This window comes from Mirounga leonina, unplaced genomic scaffold (genome assembly GCF_011800145.1).
Source record: "Mirounga leonina isolate KUSES-001 unplaced genomic scaffold, KU_Mleo_1.0 Mir_125, whole genome shotgun sequence".
Lineage (NCBI taxonomy): Eukaryota > Metazoa > Chordata > Mammalia > Carnivora > Phocidae > Mirounga > Mirounga leonina.
In genome coordinates, this window is record NW_023270305.1 from 37,413,956 (window position 1) to 37,429,142 (window position 15,187).

Sequence of the window (15,187 nt, forward strand, 5' to 3'; positions counted from 1 at the left end):
TCAGTATTTCAGCTTCCCTAATTGTGGTGTCAGAATCTTGGAAGCACAGAGAGAAATGGGAGACCAGTGTGAAGGGAAGCTGATTAATTCTTGAATGTTCAATGAATTAAGTTTGAAACTAGTTTTTTATTTACTACAAAAGTACAAAGTGGCAGGCTGATTTCCTATAGCACACATTTGCCTCTGTCTAAACTCAAAGGGCTGCCATAGGGGCTATGGTACCCCCCTCATTAACCAGAATTTCACTTTCAGTGTTTTGCTATGTAAGGTAAATTACTCTGGGTGGGTTGGAGTGCTCTCTGTCCCTCTAATATATGTGGATGAATTTGAGGTAACTCTACGGGCCAGTTCTTAGGGAAGAGAGGAACAAATAGAACTTCAGTTAAAGGTAAAGTTCCTGTCTATGATGCTTTAACAGATCACTAATATTTTCTAACATGTTAATTATATTGCCTTATTATGGAAACCCTGTTCTCATACTTCTGTCAGAGAACTTCAGTTACAACAACACTTTGTGTCTTTTTCTTTATTTCTAACTCATGGTTTCCCAAGGAAGGACGATTGGTTTATCTGATTACTGAGATTGACACAGGGAACTGGCAGGATTAAATCGTATTTCTGGATTTTTCCATAGGAACTATTGCCTTGAAAGAATTTGCATTCTACCCTATTCTATTTTCCCTGCTTCCTTGTAGTGAAGGAATATTTTGATGTCTCTCACTCCTGTGAATTTCAATTAGTTAAGAATCCATAGTAGAAGGGGTATGACTTATTTGGCCCCCATTAAACCTCAACATTTGTCTCAGAAACCCAGATTAGAGATACAATAGCTGCCATATCTAGAAAGATCTACCTAGAGTATTGTTTTTGTCTTCTTTTATAGAGAACAGGTACTTACTGAGCTTACTTGAATAAACAGAAAATAGAATGAGATCTGAAATTCATTAAAGATGGAGAAAGTCCTAAAAACATGTGTCTCCCTCAATTCCCACTTTTTGCTCACTCTTCTTCACTTTTAGCTTCTATTTCCTCTATGCTTCTCTTTCAACTGAACAGCTTCCAATGTTTACTCATAACTTCTACTCAATTATAGTTTAAAGTCATGCATAACAAGGGTTAATATCAACTGGTCTGGCTGAGTACATGTTTATCTCTAAAACTACTGACACTTGACTAACACTATGGAATGTTTTAACTAAACATATATGATGTTCTGTGATCATGCATCCATGAGAAGGATGTCAGCATGTCAGCATTGTTTAGAAATAATAATTGAATTTGTGATTTGGCTTATGGGCATTTCAGTGGTTAAGGCTGGTCAGATAGCTCATTCTAAAAGATCTCTTCCATGAGTTGACTTTGGATTTCTTGGTGCTGAGGTGCTTTGTATGGACACTAGTGATAATATGGGACCTAGAGATAGAGTGGGTTCTGTGTGAACCAATCCAAAGAAAGGAAAGCAAAGAAGCCTCTGTCTGAGCTCTGTGTGCCCCTCTCAATGTATATTCTTCTTTTGCTGTTGTTGACCTATACTTTTTGCCTGTAATAAAGCTGTTTTATATAAACCCTTTAAGTCCTGTGAGTCCTTTTAGCAAACAAACACTTAAGGTGATTAATGTTTAATTAGCACAGCTTGCCATGGCACAAAATTCTTTTTCACAGTATCCTCCACTTTGCCTCCTATCTCTAATGGGCCCAAGTATTCTTGGTTCAGATTTATAAACGAGTCTATTGTTGGCCCAAATAATTTCTATTACATGACATAGATCACCTATTTTTTTTTTTTAATTACACTGTGGATTGTCTTCCCTTGGGCTAGATCCAGTCTCTGGGTAATCACTTGTGCCCAAGGATCCAAAGTCATGCTATGCAGAGCATGGCCTCCTAAGAAGCAGGAGATGTGAACCAGGAAGTTTCACTCTACGTAGAGATGTAACTCTGGAAGTATTATGAGGCTGGGCTATGCAATTCATCTAATGTGTATATACATCTAATGTGTAGGGGAGGAAAACTTTTCCTTTCTTCTCTTCAAGGCTATTTGGATGGTCTAATAATTAAATTGACATAAGATAAATTTAGTTTTGTATTTATGGGAGCCCCCAAATTTTGGGACTCAAAAAAGTGACCAAAGCAGGCAGCTTTTATACCTTTTACACAAAATAAAACCAATAAATTTGTAAAGAACTGACAAGATAAAGAAGTTTGGGCTTGGGATAGTAAATTAGTGAAGAAGTAACAAGATTTGTTTATATAGTCTTCTCAGCTCCAATTTTTTATTTCTAGTGATAAGGATATCTCTCTACTTTCTGGTACAGGGAGAGTAGCCTTCACATAGGAGATTTAGGTCCTGTTTCAAGAGAGACAAAGGAGGGTCCGAGTATCCTTATTGAGCTGTTTCCTAAGTTACTTTAATTCAAAATAATCAAAAGTGGCATATTTTGGGGCACTTGCCCTGAGCCCTATCAAGTATCAGCTGCCCACTTTCTTAGCCAGCACTCAGAGGCTCATTGTCCTCTGATTTCCCAGCATCTAGTCTGAGTCTGTTTCCTCATTCAATAAGTGCTTACCAAATGAGTGAATATTTTCAGGCTGTATTGGATAGAGGCTAGTACAGTTTGGTCAAGTGGACACATCATGAAGCCTAGGTAGTTGAAGATGAGAGATATAGGTGATTTGAGCTCATAGATAGGAGATTAGTTTAGTTGACTGGCTAATTCCAACCCATGAGAACTTGAAGATAAGTCTGGACACTGGCAGGACATGAACCAAAGAGGAATGTGGTTATGGAAGAAGTCAAGAACTTCTTATCTGAGAATTATTGAAGGTTTCGGAGGAAGGTCTGAGTTGTTCACTGTTGCAGGTAAAAAGGAAGTGAAAATTGTGTGATCAGTTAGTTGTGGTTGCTTGGTGGCCAGGAAATCCATATTGACAAGCTGCCAAGATAAAGAAAAACCAAAAGATAAAAATAACTAAACATTTACTATGTGTCAGGTACTGTTCTAAGAGTTCTTATATTAACCCATTCAGTACAAAAAAAACCACTTGGGATTGGTGTTTCTCCATTTATGTTCCTAATATTTAAAAATGAGGAAACAGAACCAGAGAGGAATGGAAACTTGTCCAAAGTCATGTAGCCAGTAAGTGTTACAGCGAGGACCAGACCTAAGCAAGTTTGGTATATGAGCCTGTGCTCTTCTTAACTGCTATCCTGAACTGTCTTTTAAGGTTTCCTCTGAGATGAGTTACACTAACACATCTTATGGTTCAAGACTTTTTTGGTCTTAAAGGGATCCTGCCCTTTGGGTAGAGGCATGGCAATAAAAACTTACTTTTGAGACTATAGAAGACCTGATTTTCTTATCTGTTACCCACAAAGTCCAGCTATGCTATTCTTTTGAGCCATCAATTTTCAATCTATCCTCCACCATCTGTTCAAACTCATGTTGCCAAGGTAAAGAAAACATTATATATTTATAAATTTTTAACAATTTATATTATATATAAATTGAGTATTATTGTTTTGATTCTTTTCCCTTGTAATTCATATGTTTGTTCTGGCTGTTTTTGTTAACATTCCTAAGTGATGAGGCTTCACCTTGCCTTGAAGTGAGTATATTTTTTCAAGATCAGTCACGTGTTTCTATTATTATCAGATTAGACTCGTTGATTTCCTAACTTCCTCAATGACAGAACTGATACCCAGGAGGGACCTGAACTCTAGAGCCCATTCTACCTCAAAATGGCTTTCCTGTGAAGTTCAGTATTATTACTAATAAGATAATGGCCTGCCTTGTTTTCCAATCCTGCGTTTCTCTCATGATGGTATGACAACCTCAGATCAACTTTACCTGATCAACATAATAATGAGAGTTTTCAATTATATAATACAACAATGTGTCAGACACTGTGCTAAGTGTACCCTCGATTCTTTGAATAATACTCTGAAGTGGGTTTTTATAGCTATCTTTTATGGATGATAAAACAGTCTTAGAGACTTACTTACCCAAGGTCACACAAGAATTAAATGATAAGCAGGATGTAATCTCAGATACCTATTACTCCATATTCCATGATCTTAATTATTATATTAAACTGCTTTCTTACCTATTTATTGATGCTGCAATAGCTTGTAATAACAAGATATAAAAATGTTAAAAAGGGGCGCCTGGGTGGCTCAGTCGTTAAGCGTCTGCCTTCGGCTCAGGTCATGATCCCAGGGTCCTGGGATCGAGTCCCGCATCAGGCTCCCTGCTCTGCGGAGAGCCTGCTTCTCCCTCTCCCACTCCCCCTGCTTGTGTTCCTGCTCTCGCTATCTCTGTCTCTGTCAAATAAATAAATAAAATCTTTAAAAAAAATGTTAAAAAGATTGTTTTATTTAGTTCCTAAAAGAGTTTCAACAATAGATGGGATTCATTATACAACTAGAAAGTTCTTGCTCCACTGCCCTTGGTACTGTGGGTTTTGTATTTGTGCTAGAGTACAGTCATTATGTGAGGAAGCTTGCCAAAGCCATTTGCTAAAACCACAGAGATACTATCTTTGTGAAACACCCAAATATTTACAATATATTTTCTTCTTTTCCTTGGATAAGGTGTCATAAAACATCAAAATGCTCTCTTAAGGATAGAAAACAACCCCAAAGAGGGATAACTGGATGTATTAGAGCCCTAAACTCGTCAAGCCTAATCCAGAAGATGAGTGATAAACAACACTGTCCTTTCCTTTGAGGTCTGAAAGAGTTAATTACTTTTCAAACAGGGAACAGTTTACTCCTATAGAGCAGAGTGATTAGATGACAGTGGATTTCAGAAGGTTTTATGCTTGAAATACTTGAACACAATGGAATTTTATCTTCCTCTTATAAAATGTAGTTTTATATTTTTCTCTTCTTTATTTCTCTCCTTAAACATGAATGATAGGCTATTGAAGGTTTTCTTTGGGGGAAAATATTTTTGACTTGCATTCCTGTGGAAACTTGATTTAATCAACAAAATGCCAAGCTGATAACCACTCCCATTTCCTTGTCATAGAAAATAAGAGGAATAAATTCAAAAGAGTGGGGCATTATAGGAGAATGCTTCTAGATCCTTTGTCAGTAATGTAGACATCTTTAATAATGCATCATAATATCTTTTACTGGTGGGGAAGATTGAGCACATAGTTGTATAAACAGTATTTTCTAGGTAGGTATTTTATGCAAACTGCCTCTCAAATAGAGGCACCTCTTGATTTTATTAACAAGTTGATGTCACTCCTTTAAATTAAGAGTGTATTACTTTAGGAATTGAAATCAGGATCTCAAAGAGGTGTCTGCACTCCCATGTTCACTACAGCATTATCCACAATAGCCAAGATATGGTATATACATACAATGGAATATTATTCAGCCTTAAAGAAGAAGAAAATAATGCTATTTGTGACAACATGGATGGACCTAGACAACATTATGTTAAATGAATAAGCCTGACCAGAGAAAACAAATACTGTATGATCTCATTTATGTATGGAATCTAAAATAGTCAAGTTCAGAGGCAGAGAGTATAATGGTGGTTGCCAATAGCTGGAGGGAGGGGAAAATGGAGAGGTGACTGTCAAAGAGTATAAAATTTCAGTTATACAAGATAAATAAGTTCAAGGGAGGTGGGGTAAAAAAAATGCTCTGGAGATCTACTATACATCATAGTGCCTACAGCTATTATAATATAATAAAATTTGCCACACCAAAATGTATCTCTTTGGCATGTGGATTATTTTAGGCTGATTCTTTTTAAAGAACAGAAGACTCAAGAAACTTATTTTTGCCTCCCCCACCCCCAAGTACCTAAAAAAATTTAGATAGAGAACTTGTTTCAGAAAGGGAGCTATCACCATAAATAACTATAGTATAATATGAACTAGTATGGTAGACAGGGAGTAACCCAGAAAGGCCTGTTGGATCAAAGTCCTCTCTAGTACTATTGTTTCTGAATGGCCCAGCAAACATCTGTGTACCATACTCTTTCATTCTTTCTGTGAATTGCCTTTCTTCCTTTTGTGGCCCTGGAACACCACCCCCTTCTTCTTAATCCAGAATGAAATATATACCTCATTTTGCCTGACTGTCTTTGGAATCTTTCATGTTTATGTGCATTCCTCATAAGTATGTAATTAAATTTGATTAACTCCTGTTACTCTATCTCACATCAATTTAATTCTTTACCAGTCAGAAGAATCTTGAATGCCAGAGGAAAAATTTTCCTCCCAACACTAACAATACTGTGTTGTATAATTAAAATTGATTAAGAAGGTAGATTTTATGTTAACTGCTCTTTCCACACACACAAAAATAAATGATAATAATAATGAGGATGGGAGGAAACTTTTGGAGATGATGTGTATGTTTATGGCCTTGATGGTAGTGATAGTTTCACGGATGTATACATATTTCCAAACTCACTGAGTTGTATTCATTAAATATGTACAGCTTATTATATGTCAGTCATACTTTGATAAAGCAAATTTTAAAAAAATATTACCTTTATAAAAAACACATGTCTCCACATGTCTCTCTGAGGGGTTACAAAATATTCTAATTTTGAAAAGTATGTACCATTGTGTGAAATTATTTAGGATTTGGGAGACAATACATGAGGTTTCTCGTAGCACATGGCATACAGCAACTGCTCAATAAATACTTACTGAAGAAATGAATATAAGGGGGTTGATGGCCAGGCAGACAGCTTGGGAAAAGGCAAACAAAAGAGAGGCCACAAGGCTCTGCCTGGTTGAGAGGTTTCCTGGGTCTAATTCTATTTCTTGTAATCACTCTAAAGATGCAGCTCTCTTAGCATTTAAGAGAAATAGGTGGAACTAAACTCAGGCAACATTTCAATTAGATAAGAACAGAATGAATACACAGAGCTAAGAACAGAGCCAAAGTTATGGAAAGTGTGACCCCAGACCTCCAAATTTTGAATTAGAATACTTCCTTCCTGTGTAAAAGAAAAAATGCACCAGACCAGTTAAAAAGCCAGGAAGACTTTATTCAAGACTATAATAGAGGTCAGGACTATTTCAGTAGGAGAGAAAGATTTAATTCAACTTTGCTGAAACAAAAAATGGGAGGATTTTTAAATGCTGGGATGAGCTAATGGAAAAGTACTGGAGAACATTAGTGGGGAGGTTGGCCAATGTGATTAGGCTACCTGTATTTGTTAATTATCCCTCATCAAAGTTCAGCTCCCACTCTCCCTCAGAAACTAAGAGATATGGGCCCTATTCTTCTTGATGATTATGTTTCAAAAGGATGGCTATCAGGACCTTGAAAAAAACATTACCTGAGTTGCAGACAATTTATATTTCAAAGAGGCAAGAGGAAGAATTTACAATTACAAGTTTTCTTAAGTAAATGCTCTAAGAAAAGTGAGGTCAGAGGCCTACAGTCAAAAGAGCCTGCCTAAAGTTTAGTTAAGATGAGGGGAACTTTAAAGTCATCTTGGTTTTCTTCCTTCCTTGCTTCTTGTTTCCTTTTAATCTATCTTTTCCCTTTTAAACTATCTTTAAGTACCTGTGATATATGAAAGGAAAATTTTACTAACAAACAAGAGAGGAATGGGCACCATGTTAAGTCCTCAGACATTGTTGGTTCTTGGATCTCTATTCCTCCTTGACTGATAAGATATCACTTTGCTTCTAGTAGACATGGCCTTAGAGGCCTCATGCTGTGCTTCTATGGGATCTCTGACTGAGCAAGAGTGTTAACTCATTATTACTAACAACACATTTGGCTTACACATGGAAAAATATTAACTAATATTTCCTGCCCTTCTTTCTCACTATCACCAACCAGCCTTCAGCAACACATGCCTATTCACTGCCACTTTCTCCCTCTGCCTTGAAATGTATAAAGTATCTCTGAGTTTGGATAAATTCTCTTGCCTTACTATGAACAAGGTTTACCCATTCCTACCCTTAGAGTGGAAGCCACTCTTTGCCTTGGTTATCATAGTTTATTCTTGTGCTGCTACTACTATTTGTAATAAGTCCTCCTTGAAATAATAAATAAAGTATGAATGACTAAAATTCAAGGACTCAAATAAAAGGGTGTGCCTATGTACATATATCAGAGAGTTTCAAGGTTGGGGTAGGGCTTGGGCTGTTTGTAGGCATATGGGAAGGTAAATTAGAAGAAAGGACAAAAACACACATTTGGTCCTTAGAAGAAAAACTCAAGCCGCATGAAGAGTAGCAGGCTATATATATATATTTGGCTCTATTTCCCATTAAAAACTGCTGAAATCTTAAAGTTATCCCCCCTCCCCCACCATGTCCTCTCAAGGACAGAATTTGGCTTCTTTGTTTCACTGTCTTATCTTAGCTTCTGCTGTTGTTGGAGCTGTGTGCACTGGGCATCCCAGTGGTTTTCCACCCCACTTTCCTCCTAGAAGCTGGGTTCCATCCTGGCTGGGGCAGAAGCACTTCAGCCATCAGTGTATCAGAGATGAGTGTTACAAGGCTCTCTGCTGAAGACTGAACTCTTTAGTGGCAGTACCAATGTGCCAGTTTATATTAGTACTTTCTCATGTTTATTTCCTCTGAAAACATTTAATGCCATTTCATTCTTTTTGGAGTTGCAGCTTCTTCGTTTACAGAACCAGATCCCAACCCATGGGGATGGACCAGAGAACAAAACTGAATGAAACATCCCATGCTATCATTAGGACTGCCTCTCTCCTCAAGCAAGACATAGGGAGCTCCTTCCCTGAGGATGACTTTTTTATCAGCAGTCTTCTGCATCCTTCATGCAAATATATTCCTAGCAGTAATCCTTCAGATATTACCAGCAGGAAACTTAAGTTAACACTCAAGATAAGATTCCAAGTACGCACATATCCTGAATTTTTTCTTCTGTAGCCAAGTTAACAGAGATAGGGCTCTACACCTCTCTGCTCTCATGTTGATGCCAAGACCACAATAAAGCATTTATTGCTAATGATGAGATTCACAATGGGAGCAGGAAGGGAGCAGGCCCACATGCTTGAAATTCACTGTTTCTGGTATGTGCAGTATTCCTTAGGAGTGCAGGGAGTAAAAGAAAAGTTGAGCATACATGTTTTAATGAGTCTGTTCCTGAAAGTTTAGTATCTAAGTGACTGTATCACTAGATATCACAGCTTGTTCTGAAAGTGGTACTAACAATAAATTCTTCAGAACAGAAAAAAGCTTGAGTATTGGGCAAAATTATAATCAAATACTAATAGTGAAATGGCAATTGATAACCATCTTCCTGGAAGTGTATTTTGACAGGAGAACATAGAAAAAGAAAAACACATTTATGTTTCAATTACTGACAGAAAGTTCTCCACTTTTTTCTTTCATATTTAAAAAAATCATGACTTTCTAATCTGTATCCTGGTATAAATGTGTGTCAGGACTCTTTCTGCAAGAGATGTTATATTAGTTTCCTATTGTTGCTATAACAAATTATCACAAACTTAGTGGCTTGAAACAACACAAATTTATTACTTTAGAGTTCTGGAGGTCAGAAGTCTGAAATACATCAGCAGGGTTCCTTTTAGAGATTCTAGGGAAAAATCCATTTCCTTGCCTTTTCCAGTTTCTAGAGGCTACTTGAATTCTTTGGCTCATAGCCCCACATCATTCCAACCTCTGTATCAGTCATCACAACTCCTTCTATGACTGAGCCTCCTGCCTCCCTTTCCCTCTTATATGGACCCTTGTTATTACTTTGGGCCCACCTGGATAATCCAGGAAAATCTCCTGATTTTAAGGTCTCTATCTTAATCGCACCTGACATATCCACAGGTTCTGGAGGTTAAGATCTGCACAATTTTTATGAGGGAGGGGACGATTTTCTACCTCAGACAGACCTAGAACTTACCTAAAGCTAGAATCAACCTCACATGGAATTTATGGACTAATATAACTGGGAAATCCGAAGCAAGGTGTATCTTGACCAGGAATTCAAGGGGCGCCTGGGTGGCTCAGTTGTTAAGCATCTGCCTTCGGCTCGGGTCATGATCTCAGGGTCCTGGGATCAAGCCCCGCATCAGGCTCCCTGCTCGTGTTCTCCTTCTCCCATTCCCCCTGCTTGTGTTCCCTCTCTCGCTGTGTCTCTCTCTGTCAAATAAATAAATAAAATCTTAAAAAAAAAAAGGAATTCAAAATATCTCACATGTACAATTTCCGCTGCCTTCTTTTGGTTTTGTCTCCTACTTCATTGCTTTTAGACTCAGCCTCACATGGAAGGATGATAGTGGCAATAGCTACACACCTCATATCCTCTGATGTTCAAGTCCAGTGAGAAAAGAGAATCTTCTTCCCAGGATTCCCAACAAAGTCTTATCATGTTCCACTGGCTCATGTGCCCCTCTCTAAACCAGCTATTACGTCCAGTGAAAGTTTTGTATTCATTGTCCTCAGTTGCCACATCTTTAAAAGGAGGATAATATTCAGGCTTGATTCCCCATGTACAAGGGAGTCCAACATTAAATAACAAATAAAAAAAACTCCATGACAGAGAAAGAGACTGTTAAAGAAAGAAAACACATTTTTTTCATCCTTCTTAAACAAAGGACTCTGCGTTTCTATTTTGCACTGAGCCACTCAAATTATACAGTCAGCCCCGATAATTTTTTAAGATTTTATTTATTTTATTATTTTAGAGAGAGAGAGTGAGAAAGCAAGAGATAGAGTGGGGGGAGGGGCAGAGGTAATAAGGGAGAGGCAGAGAATCTCAAGCAGACTCTGTGCTGAGTATGGAGCCTGACGCTGGCCTGACCCGAGCTGAAATCAAGAGTCAGACAATGAACTGACTGAGCCACCCAGGTACCCCAGGCCTGATACTATTTACAGAGTTTTCATGAACATTAAATGAGTTAATAGAAATAAAACATTGAGAATAGTGAATAGTGTTTGGCACTTAGTAAGTAAGCAGTAAATACTAGCTATGTTATTATTATTTTTGTTAATTATTATCATAAACCATCCAGGGCACTTTTAAAGCAGCAAACATCTGATGCGAATTTTCTCCGACCCCAATTGTTAGCATTAATTAGGCTGGCCTGTTTTCCTCCGGTCACTTTAAATAAAGGAACTCATTATAAATCTGAGAGAAGACTGCAAAAGGAATTTTATTTTTTCTTCAATATCCAACCATCAGTCCAGCTGTTTTGGTTCAGGCTACCAATGGGAAGCTACTTAATGAAGTTGCTTATGGTTTAATGATTTGTGTGGCATAAACTATTGGTCTTAATGTTATTCCTGGGGCATTTTCCAATTGTTTCAGAGAATATGCAGTAAAAAAACAAAACAAAACAAAAAAACTACAGTGTGGTTCTATAGTCCCACAACACCTGGTGAGAAATAATCTGCTTCCTCAACTGCAGTTCCATCATTTATTTTGAGTCCCTTCACAGCAAGACTTTTCTTATTTACTTATTGCATATATGCTAAAGATCCGAATAATTGTACATCCAGCACACAATTGATTTTACTCAGAATCCTCATTACACCTCTCAAAGTTCTGGTAATGAAAAAGTTAGACTGAGCTTTATTTAATAAGCATTAGGAAGTTAAGCTTTCTCAGGGAAATAACCATTTATGGAAATATGTTCAAGTGAATGTGAACAAAAAGCAAAAATACAATGTGATTGTCTAAAGAGCTGGAGGTTAGATAAGATGAGTGTATCACAGGGACATGAAGTGAAGTAAGAAATTAAGTTTTAGCATAACAAATAAAACTGGTTTGCTCTTTAGGAGTTAAATCACTAGTTTTCCTCATTATATCTCTTGAGTTCTAGAACTTGTTATGCTTGAACCAAAACATAAACTGGTCAGTCTTCTTTTCCATTCATTTTGTGGCATCTCATTGAATTGGTGACCAGAATATAGTATTGTGGTATTTCACATGATACTGATAATTATGCCATGTTTGTTTTGAAGGTAATTTTTTCAATTAGTATATTGACTATATTACATGTTCTGATTGCTTTATTTTGCATATATTGTTAATTTAAAATTGCTCTTCAGGTTTTTCTCAAGTAGGTTTTATTCTTAACTAAGTTATAAGCTTTTTCCAGGCAAAAACAAATGTCTTGTTTTCATCTACCTAGTGTGGTAAATATAGCACTGAAGATTGTAGGTTAAAAAGTATTTGATTGAAGGGCACCTGGGTGGCTCAGTGGATCAAGTGTCTGCCTTTGGCTTAGGTCATGATCCCAGGGTTCTGAAATGGGAGTCCCATATATTGGGCTCCCTGCTCAAGGGGAGTCGGCTTCTCCCTCTCCCTCCACCCCTCCCCCCTGCCTCTTCCCCCTGCTCTTGCTCTTGCTTGCGCTCTCTCTCTCTCTCAATAAATAAATAAAATCTTTTAAAAAATGTTTCATTGAAAACATAAAGTTTACATAATACTGGCCAGATATTTAATCATTCCTGAGTGCAGGAAATAGAATGAACCCTATTAGTACATGCCTGGCATACCCTGTTGAATTAGAATTCATTACTTTCCTGAATGCTTCTATTTTTTTTAAACTATACTAGTTTTCATATTCTCCAACAAGTAATAACTACTACCTCTCACAAAATAAAAGTATTAAAACTCCTCATTTTAGCCTTTAGAAAATGAATTACTAAGTACCATTAACACTAATATTTTATAAAGAAGCCTAAGGTTCCTCAGGGAGGTTTTTCCCTAAGATTCTTTCTTTCTTTTTTGAGATTAAATACATTTTATTTTTAGACAACCTACACGACATTTTGTTTTCTTAAAAACAATGCCTCTTCTCCACATAAGTCAAGGACAGAATAAATGAAGAGCTCAAGAAGGTATTAGTCCCATCTAAGTCCTGGTGTTGTGTGGATGTGACAACAAGTGACACATCCAAAGTAATAGCCAAATTCGTTAACATTTTTGCATTTTTCTAAACCACCCTTAAAGAAAATCATACATGGAGTCACACTATCCTCTCAGTAGTCCACCAAAGCAACCATGCTATCTGGATTCATGTTTTCACCAATAAAGAACTGGTAGTTTTTGAAATTAGCAAGGACATGTGCTTGATCTTTTCTGTAGCCCCTGTCATTATGCTTTCTGGTCTCTGTCTCCCTTTGATTGATTTCATGTAATCTTTGATGTACCTCTTATAGGCTTCTTTTGTGAAGGTGGTCTCCTGCAAGTAATGGCTCACAATAAATATCAACACCAGTGATTACTGCGCTTTCCATACCTTCACCCTTGGGGCCTTCAGTGGAGGCATTTCCACCAACGAGTGAGTCATCAATGTTACCCTCTGTCCTACTGACCATCTTCCACTCCACCTCCAGCCCCAGCCTGTCCATGATCTCTCAGATCTTGTAAATGTTGGAGAACATCTCATCATGGCTGATGAGGTCCCAGTAGATGATCATGAGGGTGGCTGGAGAGAGAAAACTGTGGCTCTAGCTTAGCAGGAGCCAGGAGCTCTACAAAAGCGCAGTGCAGCCAGAGTGGCACTGGGGTGGGGTGGGGAGGTTAAGGGCAGTGGGTGGAAAAACTTAAGTTTCTTTCTTTTAAACGCTGTCAATTGTCCAAAACTCCCTGTTTTCAAAGCAAAAGTATCTTTTTTGTTGTTTCTTTTGACAGATTGCAGAGCAATTAAGGATACATGCTTTTGGAACCAGGTGGACCTAATTCAAATTCTGATTCTGATTATAATAATTGTGAAAGGGGGACAAGTTATTTAATCTCTTTGTCAATCCCTTTCTCTGTCAAAAGCAAATAATCATAATAAAAGCATATACGTGCGTGTGCGTGTGTGTGTGTGTGTGTGTGTGTATGTGTGCTTCCCCTCAAGGCTGGCAGGAAGAAACTCAAATCTTTCCAATGGTGCTTGAAAAGGCCCTTGCTGAAGATCTTTTCCATCTTAATCACTGGCTTTCCCTGTCAATTTCTCTTTCTTCCTCATCCAGAATAACTATGGGCAGAAGGAGATGCCCATGGGATTTTTATTCCTCTTGCCTTTGTACATAAGAGAGTTTTTCCACCTGTATATTCGGGCATTAAGGAAAGGTGTTTTGTGGATTAACATTCTCTGTTAATGGGCAGATGACTTGCTGAAGGGATCTCCTTGCTGAGATGGAATATGGCTATTACCTCGGTTTCTCTGGTAGGGCCGGACTACCAAGGGTTTGTCCAGGCCTGAAGATTTTAGTGGGATTCTCAGTGCTAAAGGTAATGACAGTCCCCTACATTAGTTTTGCTTTCACTTTTCTTGGTTTATCAGTGTGGATTTGATAATATTTTTCTGTTAGCTACTGGCTCATCTCATGTAAACCTCTTCCTTGTCAAATCCTAAGAAATCACATGAAATTTCTTTAGAATGGTAAAGTTTTGATGATGCTTTATATAATTTGTCCACCTTCCTTTCATTCCTCTCTCACATGTGTGGAATATAAGAGTTATTCTCAATTATATTTTACATATCTTGCATTCCATTCTTCTAGCCATATGACAGTTCTCTTTGGAATACAAACATGGAAAATAATATATTTCCCTTTCCACTTCAAATTGTTGTATCAATCATGTTCTTACTAAAATGATTTCTGACAATCTTTTCTTCTACCTTCATTTAGCTTCTCACTGTACCTATTGATGAAGCCAAATATATTTTCATGGCTCTCTTCTTCAAATTCACTATGATTTGTATGAATTCTGTTTTCATTTCCTTCCCTGTTCTACTTATTATTATTATTATTGCCTTGAGATAGTGTATGACCTCTAATCCTTTTTTTTTTAATTGCATGGGGCCTTCTTAGCTTAGCAATGATGATGATTTAGCTTATTTTCTGCTTCTTTAGGCTATTTATTTTCATTCTATCTCTTCTTCTTTCATCAGTGGTTAACTCCATTTCTGGTCTCCTTTCTCCCTTATTTTTATCTTTGACTGTCTTTAAAGCATTGCCCCCCAACTTCTCAATGACCGGGGTTGAAGCAGGTATAATTTAAATAAGTTTAGGTAGCTAGATTTGTCTTCCTTTTCAGTTGTACAAAGTTTGATAAGTTGAAAATAGAGCTACCATATGATCCAGCAATTGCACTACTGGGTATTTACCCCAAAGATACAAAAGTAGGGATCCGAAGGGGTACGTGCACCCCGATGTTTATAGCAGCAATGTCCACAATAGCCAAACTGTGGAAAGAGCCAAGATG

The 15,187-nt window shown here is 37.5% G+C and overlaps 1 pseudogene; it reads right to left on the reverse strand.

The window, feature by feature from the left end:
• Positions 1 to 12,828: 12,828 nt before the first annotated feature.
• On the reverse strand, positions 12,829 to 13,407 carry LOC118007539 (annotated as a pseudogene).
• Between the last annotated feature and the right edge of the window lie 1,780 nt (positions 13,408 to 15,187).